The 8,353-nt window shown below is 44.7% G+C and overlaps 1 protein-coding gene across 14 annotated transcripts in view; it reads left to right on the top strand.

Annotated features, from left to right (window-relative positions):
- Positions 1-9: 9 nt before the first annotated feature.
- Positions 10-8,353, top strand: part of Atxn1 (ataxin 1) — a 380,609-nt gene continuing 372,265 nt past the window's right edge. For 6 of the 14 annotated variants that reach the window (XM_063259921.1, XM_063259920.1, XM_013151373.3 and 3 more), the window contains exons 1-2: positions 11-175; positions 7,969-8,080. The gene's annotated coding sequence lies outside the window, so the exon portion shown is untranslated. Of the gene's footprint in view, positions 176-1,195; positions 1,344-2,376; positions 2,758-7,219; positions 7,270-7,913; positions 8,081-8,353 lie in introns of those variants that run through there. The other 8 variants (XM_063259922.1, XM_063259909.1, XM_063259911.1 and 5 more) reach the window with 7 other exon arrangements.

The following is an 8,353-nucleotide window of genomic DNA, read 5'->3' as shown; positions in this document are numbered from 1 at the left end:
CCGCAGACATCATTTCTACTACAGTGGCGGAGCCGTACAGGACCTGTTTCACTGCAGGGGGATCCAAAAACAAGCCCTGTGGAGCAGCAGCCAGACCAACAGCAGCCGCAAGACACTGTTTCTCTCCCTCTATCCCCCCTTCCCCACGCAACCCCAGATCCATTTACACTTTACAGTAAGTGGCTATTTTTTTCCTCCTCTGATTCTTTCTCTCCCCCTCCCCCCTCTCCTTCTCCCCCTTATTTAGATTAAAAATCACCCCCCACCCCGTTCTCCCGAGAGGGGCAAAAGCAACACCCAACAAACAAACCCCAAATCCCTATCGGCTGCGCGGAAAACAGCTGGAAGAGGAGCGAAGGAAACCTACGCGTCGTGTGTGTGTGTGTGTGTGTGTGTGTGTGTGTGTGCGCGTGTGCGTGTGTGTACATACAACCTTCCCCAGCTCCAGCCTTCCTAGCCGGTACCCCACTCTGGGCGCAGGAGCGGCCGGCAGGGGGCTGCCAGGTTGGGGGGCCGCCGGGGCAGGGGGCGCGCCCAGGCGGGGGGCGCGGGCGGGGACAGCGGTGGCAGCGCCCGGCTCCGGCGGCTGCGAGCGCGGAGAGCTGTGTCCTCCCCTCCCGGTGGCGCAGCGGGAGGCGGCGGCGGCAGCGGCGGCGGCGGCGGCCGGGGTCGCGCTGCCTCCTGCAGAGCCTGCTCTCAGCAGCTGGGGCTGTGGGAGGAAGGAGGGCCGGGCTTCCCCGCGGGGAGTCGCCTGGCCTCGGCGCCCGGGGTCAGGGTCTCAAGCATAGGAGGTCGGCCTCCCCGAGCGCGCGGCTGCGGGCCAGGAGGGCGCTGCGCCGGCTGCCCGGCTGGGACTTTGCGCGCGGCCGAGTGCTGCTGGGCGGAGGGCGCCCCGGGTGGCGGTGGCCGAGCGGGGGGAAGGGGCGTGCGCGGCGGCGGCCCTCGCTGCTGTCGCCACTGCCGCCCTGTTGGTGTGGCCGCTTCCTGATCCTGTGCAGCGGCCGCCCCTCGGGCCCCAGGAGCCCGCGAGCGCCCCGGCCCGGGCCCGGCAGGCGCGGAGAAGCCGCGGCAGGCGCTGCTGCCCTGCGCCGGGAGTGCTCGGCTGCGCGGCGGCTGGGAGGGTGAATGAAGCCAGGAGGAGGGGAAGGAGGCGGCGGCGGCGGCGGAGGAGGAGGCGCTGCGGGGACTGGGATGCGCCCTGGAGCCCCACTGCTCGTTCACTCTGGGCCGGGCCGGAGACTCTGCCACTCCCGCCGCCGCCGCCGCCTCCTACGTGGTTCCAGCGCGGCGCGCAGGCCGGTCCCGCAGGGGGCAGGGACGGGGCCAGCCGGGCGGAGCGAGAGGTGAGGCGGTGTGGGAGCGCGGCGTGGGTGCCGGTGCGTGAGTGTGTGCGATGTGAGTGTGTGTGCGCGCGCGCGCGCCCGGCGGGGGGCGAGGGTCGTGGCGGTGGGGAGGGGACCCCGGGAGTCACTCGGCGGACTCAGCCGTGCCGCGACCTCTCCTGATCCCTCGGCTCTCTAGCTGCCTTCCTCAACTCCGTGGCTTGCACTTTCATTTTATTTCAGACCACGTACGGGGCTGACTGGAAGCGATGAAACAATTCAGGTTTTCTAGGGAGATTGAGCGAGAACCTTAGTGGGGGGTGGAAGTAGGTTGGTGATCAAGACTCCGCCAGAAAACAAAACAAAACCAAAAAAAAAAAAAATCGGTTTCTAAGACGGTAGAGTTCAGTTTGATCCCGTGGCTGCTCTGTTTTGTTTTGCTTTCTTGGTATATAATCCTACAGATAAGAGGGTAATATAAATACTTGAGAAGATTGGAAAATTGCTGAAGAGTAGTAAGGGCGGAAAAAAAAAAAGCCAGTCGGAAGCTGGTTATATAATGCGCGATGTGGCTAACAAGAACGGCAAGCTATTTTTATTTTGTTTACCGTATGTTGTGCTGTAGGGACTCCTCCAAACTGGTTCTGTCCCCGAAGAGATTTTTAGCTTCCCTGCGAGATCCACGGGATACAATTGGCAAAATTAGAAGACCTTGTTCCACCCACAGAATAAAAACTAATGCCTTCCAGGGGCAGTGGCATTCTCCGTGCACATCCTGCGTCGAGTGCAAGGGAATGTGTATATGCAAATAAGTTCTCCTTTGGCAATGTAGTAGTCACATCTCAATGACATTTGTGTTTCATAATGCAGGACGTTCTTAATATTTAAACATCATCCTTATATATCGCACGCAGCAGTGGGTACTGGCTGGTTATTTTTAGGCATAGCTAGCTACTTTTTCGACAGTGTTAGGTAAATCATTATCTATTTGGGTTTCTGGTGAGCCGTGCAGTTCCTAGAAGCCCCTTTCAACCCACCCTCTGGTTTATTTTAGTTTGATACTTAGGCATTTTGGGGGAAAGAAGATTATGCCCAAGGAAGCCACCAGAGAGAAGAGAAAATCCTGCACATGAACTCTTGGAAAGGGATTGCACCGCAGCAACTGATGCTGAGGAATTTAATCTCCTCTGATCGCCCTCTAACCGTGCGTGCACCACTCAGTGTTTCCGCAGCTCCGCAAATAAATGGGTTTGAATGACACCTTCCACATAAAGCAGAGGTTGAAGGGTTCCCCTGGACCTTCTGCCCGCCTGTCTTTCTCATCATGCGGATAGTGTCAGTGGTGTAGGTTTTCCGGGCACTTACTCCAACCCTGATCACTCCTGTAATTAGATCAGGCTGCCATGGCAACAGACAGTGTTCTCCCTCCATTCAGGTGGGTTTGCCTGAACTACTCCAAGTGTTTTATGTACAGTATTTGTGCTGCCCAGGCCAGACTTCACTATTTCAATTGCATCTTCTTTCAGTCATTTGGATGGGAGGCACTGAATGAGGCTTCTAGCTACTCAACTTTTATAGAAGACCAACAAGCTGTTCTCACTGGGTACAGTATGTAAATGCATCTCCCCAGACAGTGAAAGGAGCCTGACAATCCTGCTGGTGTTTATTGTGCACAGATCAACAAGTATTTGGTACTTGTTAGAAACCTTTCAGAGCTTACTAAAGCAACATTTCTTTTGCGGTCTGGTGCCTTTGGCCTTGCAGGCACTTAACCCTTTGCAGGGTGAAGAGAAGCCCTTCCTTTAGGGCTGACATTCTTGCTCGTGATGACTGGCTTTCTAAAAGCTTTGCTCATAGGAAGTAACTTTCTTGGAAAGTCTATACCTATGAACACATTTTAAAACTTCACAGCCATCATTACAAAAGCTGGTACTGACCGTAAGCAGACATTCTGAATGTATTCTTCATTTAAATCTGTTGGCCAGGATCTCTAGCGATTGTCAGTAATAATTCAAAATATTTATTTTCTCAGTTGGGTGAGAGAGAATACAAGCCTGTAGCCAGTAGACTGATCATGCGTGGTGCTTTTGCTCAACAACAACCTGTGCTCCATTTTAGGTTATAATTTAAGGAACACTTCCAGAGCAACCGCCTCATCTTTGTATCAGGGCACCCCCTCATGAAAGAAGCCTGCTAGGCCAAGGAACAGGATACTACAGCAAAAAAGAAAACAGGAGAATGTCTTGAGTTGCTAGAGCTCTGTGTTGCACAGGTAGTCCAAATAAGGAGTATTTTTGTAACTGTGATATTTGAAACAGTCATTGAAAGTGATAGTGTCATGATTTAATTGTCACCATGCCCATCGGTTTATAGCTTTATGGCTGCCTAGGTAAACGGTTGTTGTTTCTCCCCCCAGGAGCCAGGCTTGAGTGAGCCACTCACCTCTTAGCACAGCGGGTTGATAAGTTTCTAGGTCTTGTCAGTGAGTGCACTGGTAAAGTCATTGTGGCCTGGTCATATGAAGTGTTGCTGCGGTTAAAATGAGCTATTATTTCTGGGAGGTAAATATGCTGGGAGCAGGGAAGTCAAATAGGGCACAGGAGCATAAGTTTTATACAATGCCTCGGAGACCCTGGGTTTTATTTTGCAAAACACAGAAAGTTATTTTATTGGCAATAAAAGGTGGACATGTATTTTCCAGTGCACAAATAAATCCGTGCTCAAATGAGTATGAAAAATGTTCTTGAGTGAAAACTATAACAGACAATATTTTCCTCTCTATATTTTGTTTTAAGAGGGTTTGGTAAACAGAGGTGGTACTGTGTTGGAAATATTATAAGGAAGCTTCAGTCCTCTAAGTATCTTTTGGAAAATGATTTAAAAAAAAAAAACTCTTTAGCCATCAGATTATATGTCAAATGCCTGAAAACAGCCCTAAGTTAGAGCTACCTTATATCTGAGAGTCCTGAGAAAGAGCGGCATTAAGAGATTATTAAAATGTTAGGAAACATTTCTACGGCTCCTGTTTTTGTTGTTACAGAGTTCAAGGACATACATTCCTTCCGTATAATGTGCCTTTATTTTTTTTCCCTTCAAAAATGTCAAGTGGATTTTGCTTGTGCACATGCATTGAGTGACAGTTTCTGATGACTAACACTGTAACACCTACTCACTGTGTTTCCTATTAGGAATTAGTCAATAAATGTGTTTTACTAAAGCCCTGAAACTCATGGAAGTGGGTGAATGTGGGGTGAATATTACTTCTTTAAACTAAAGTTATCCAAAAATAACACATAGCCGAGACTCTACAAAGCTTAAATACTTGCATAGGTACAGTGACATAATGGAGTGACACACGTTATTACTTTTGGAGGGGAGAAATGGACTTACACTGCTTTGTATTTTTAGTGTAATGGAATCATATGAGTGGCTTCCATAGGAGATTTAGATCTCTGTAGTTTAATTGCTTCAAATAGTGGATTTAGTTCTGGTCATATTTCAGAGGGCAACAGAAGCAAACCCTCCTTATTTTTTTCAAATGCATGAAAACAAGAAATTGTAGAAAACCCCGGCAGCAAGAACTTCTGTTCTAGAGCTTATATAAAGTACCTCGTTTGCTTTTAAGATTTGAATGTTTGAGATATGAATTTATACTGTTCCCATTTTAGTTTCATTTAATGTTGTTTAATGAAATAAGTATACTCGTATACATTTTCTTTAAGACTTAGTGAAATAATCAGTGTATACAGTGTTAATGTTGCAACATTGTAAAAATGCTGGCCAAAAGAAGTGTAATGGGATGGAGGTTTTAAAGCCATGTATCAATCTTTAAAATTTCATAAGTAATAAAAAGAATATTGTGTTGGTAAATTACCTTTATTTGTGGAAACTTTTTATTTTTATTGTATAATTATATTTATGTGTTATCTTTATCATTGTAGAGATAGGTTTTATAATCCTCATAAATTTGAACCTTTCAGGCTAATGTGCTATCAATGGTCATACTACACATTACTACTACCTCACGTATACTAAAATATGCTTAGAATTATTACAGGCAGAAGGGCAGTAAGCATTTTGTTTGACATATTTGATGTTAACATAAATGTTTCATTGATTTTTCTATAACTTTTAATGCATCCCATTTGTGAAGTAATGAAAATGCAATGATAATCACCATAATGTAAGCAAAAATTATATAAGACCTGAAAACTTCTTTTTATAAAACTCATTGTGCCGTAGCCAGAATTTGAGACTTAAAGGGGACAGAGAATCCCCTCCCTGATCATGGTGTTTTGGTTTGGGCTAGGAAGAACTCTTTCTTGCTTTTTTTTTTCCAATAAGATGCCCTTGCCCAGGGAGTTATTTAGCAGAAGACTTTAGTGCTGTTTATCATAGCTAATAATCTGTAAGTGTTTGTGTTTCTCTTGTTCAGAGAAAATGTATTTGTCTGTCAGTGTATATGGCAAGTTGTCTTTTATTGTGGCCTTTGCTCGGCACTGTTTCCCATGTTCTCTCTTGGTTTTTATAGATCATCACTTCTGTACTATTTGGGCCATTTTCTGGATAATCTCTCCCACCTAAAAGAATTGTATTATGTTGCTCTGCTGTGCTTTTGAAATATTAAAGATTCCATTTTGAGTGTAGATCACTATAGAAAATACTCTGTAGTTTATTTTCTTTTACTGTTTATACGTTTTGCGACAAATTCATGTTGACTTGTGTTTATTCTTGTTTCTTCCCTCTGATGGAATATAACAAGCTATATTAACTCTTTAGTACTCAAACCAGTGTAGCAACACAAATGCTTTACAAATAAGTAGGTATACAGTGAGAGAGTAAATTAATATTTTACAGCATTTGCAGCACATTTGACTGTTCCCTGCACTTCAGCAGAATGGGAGGAGACTGTAATTTGGACTCTATAAAGCCTTATCTGCCAGGTGCTATGTAAATAGAATTGTGTGCACATACATTGATATACAGCAAACGCTCTCCCAACTGTGAGCTTATAAAGTGCTGTCTACAACTCTGCAGAACCTGCAGCTGGTTGGAAAATGATTATCAAGTATTTTGAAGCATCCTTTGAGATGTTAGCAGATAAAGAAGTACTGTGTAACATGAAATAGGTTTTTGTGAACTTCCATTTACCTTGGCCGCTGTTTGAATTTGTAACTTGACAGACTAGGTGAAGGGACAGCGTCTTCTAAGGACTTAAGGGCTGTTGTAGTCTATGTCAGCTTATCTTCCTCTCTGTACACATGGTTTACGTGTGGAAAACCAAGAACTACAAAATTACTTCTTTAGCACAGCAGTCCCAGGCATTCGATAGAGACTTAAGTAAGTGCTTGGTGAATGGATTAGTTAGAAGGAAGAATACTTTGGCTACTATTCATTGCTTTGAAAAGTGCTGGAAAGAAATGGAAGTTATTTTCCTTTCCAGCTGGGCTGTGCTCTTAAAAATAGTGAGTGTGTATGGATGAAAATAATCATGACTACTGAGATGTGTTGCCATGTACCCAAGGATAATTGGCTCACTTACCTGTTTACAGATTATTCACATTGGAGATCATATTCATAGCTCAAGAATAGTTTCATTCTGACACCCAATATAATTCTGGGCCTTCTCTTTCCTACTGTTACCTGGCGTGAGCTTAGGAAACCCATACTAAATTTAAAATCAGCCTAAACAAATATGCAGATCAGCTCCAACAATCACAGACTGAAAGACAGTTACAAGTTTGGGGACTATTTTTTAGTAAGTGTGCTATTGGATTTTCTTCTGTTTCATGTGAATAAATGGGGATCACCAGTACTTAAAAATATAATTGTAATGATTAGGGCTAAAAAGTATGTTACTCGATCAAGTCCTCAACTTCTTCCATTTCTATGCATAGGTTTTTACCTCACAAAAAGTACCGCAAGCACCAAGCTCCCTGATGGAAAGGTATATGGAAGACTCTTTCATTCCTTCTTTCATTCATCCATTCACACATTCACTCATTCATCATACAGTGGATAACTTTTACATAACCATGTATGAGGCATGTGCAGAGTAAGAATAACATGAGCATACCTTCCATGATTAAATGATTTGAAGTTCAGAGGAAAGTCCAGCGAACACTTGCACACTTTCAAATTTTTGTTTTACATTTTGTACTTTTTTCTGTCCCATTGGGCTAATGCGTCAGTCGTGTCCTGTCATGATTGTCAAGTTGCATGTGACTAGGTTGTACTTGTCACATTAAAATTAGGCTTTTGTTCAATTGCTATTCAATCCATGCCCATCTCCACCTGATGTTACTTGTGATTACCAGCATGTAATGATTACCAGATGCTTGGCTAGAATCATTGGAGAAAAGAATGAGGGGCTGACTCAAATGAAGAGATTTAGCTTTTAATGTAACTGAAGGGATGACCTTTTTTTGTGTGTGTTGGCTTCCCTCTGAGTCCTGGGGAATAAAACAAAACCTGCCTTTCGAGCTGGCTGGTATCTTTGTAATTCTCTTCAAACAAAATGCAAAGTTTTATGTCCTTAAAATTCACATTTCAGTAGGTAGATCCTCAAGGTGGTCTTTGTTTTTAATGCAGCTTATTCTGTTTTTCATTTTGGATTTCCTCTCCTCTGCTCCCTGGATGACTGCAGAAGCATCCTGCAACAATTCACCGCGGTGGTCCATTCACCCTGCAGATTTGCCTGCCATCCTTGGACCCCAGTCTCCTCCACTGTCACCACAGGGAAGAGCATTGCATGTCAGGTGAGAGCTCTGCTCCTGCAGTCCATTCTCCATCTGAGGGTGGAGTCTGACCTGGGAAATCTGCCTAGCAGCACTTTATTGACTGCTGAATATGATTTTTTTTTTTTTTTTACAAACTATTGTGTGGGAGATTGAGAAATTGCCTTGATAGTTTTTCTTTAAAGCTTAGATTAAGGCTCTGTCCTTTTGGTTTAATTTAGTTGGTGCCTGAAGAAATCTGCATTTGTCTTTGTGATGATTGTTTATTGCCATTTGAGCCAAAAATCTGCCTAT

The sequence above is a fragment of the Cavia porcellus genome, unplaced genomic scaffold (genome assembly GCF_034190915.1).
Source record: "Cavia porcellus strain 051 isolate PalLab524CR breed Dunkin Hartley unplaced genomic scaffold, mCavPor4.1 scaffold_13, whole genome shotgun sequence".
Taxonomy (NCBI): Eukaryota; Metazoa; Chordata; class Mammalia; order Rodentia; family Caviidae; genus Cavia; species Cavia porcellus.
This window is presented reverse-complemented; position numbering and strand designations above follow the sequence as displayed.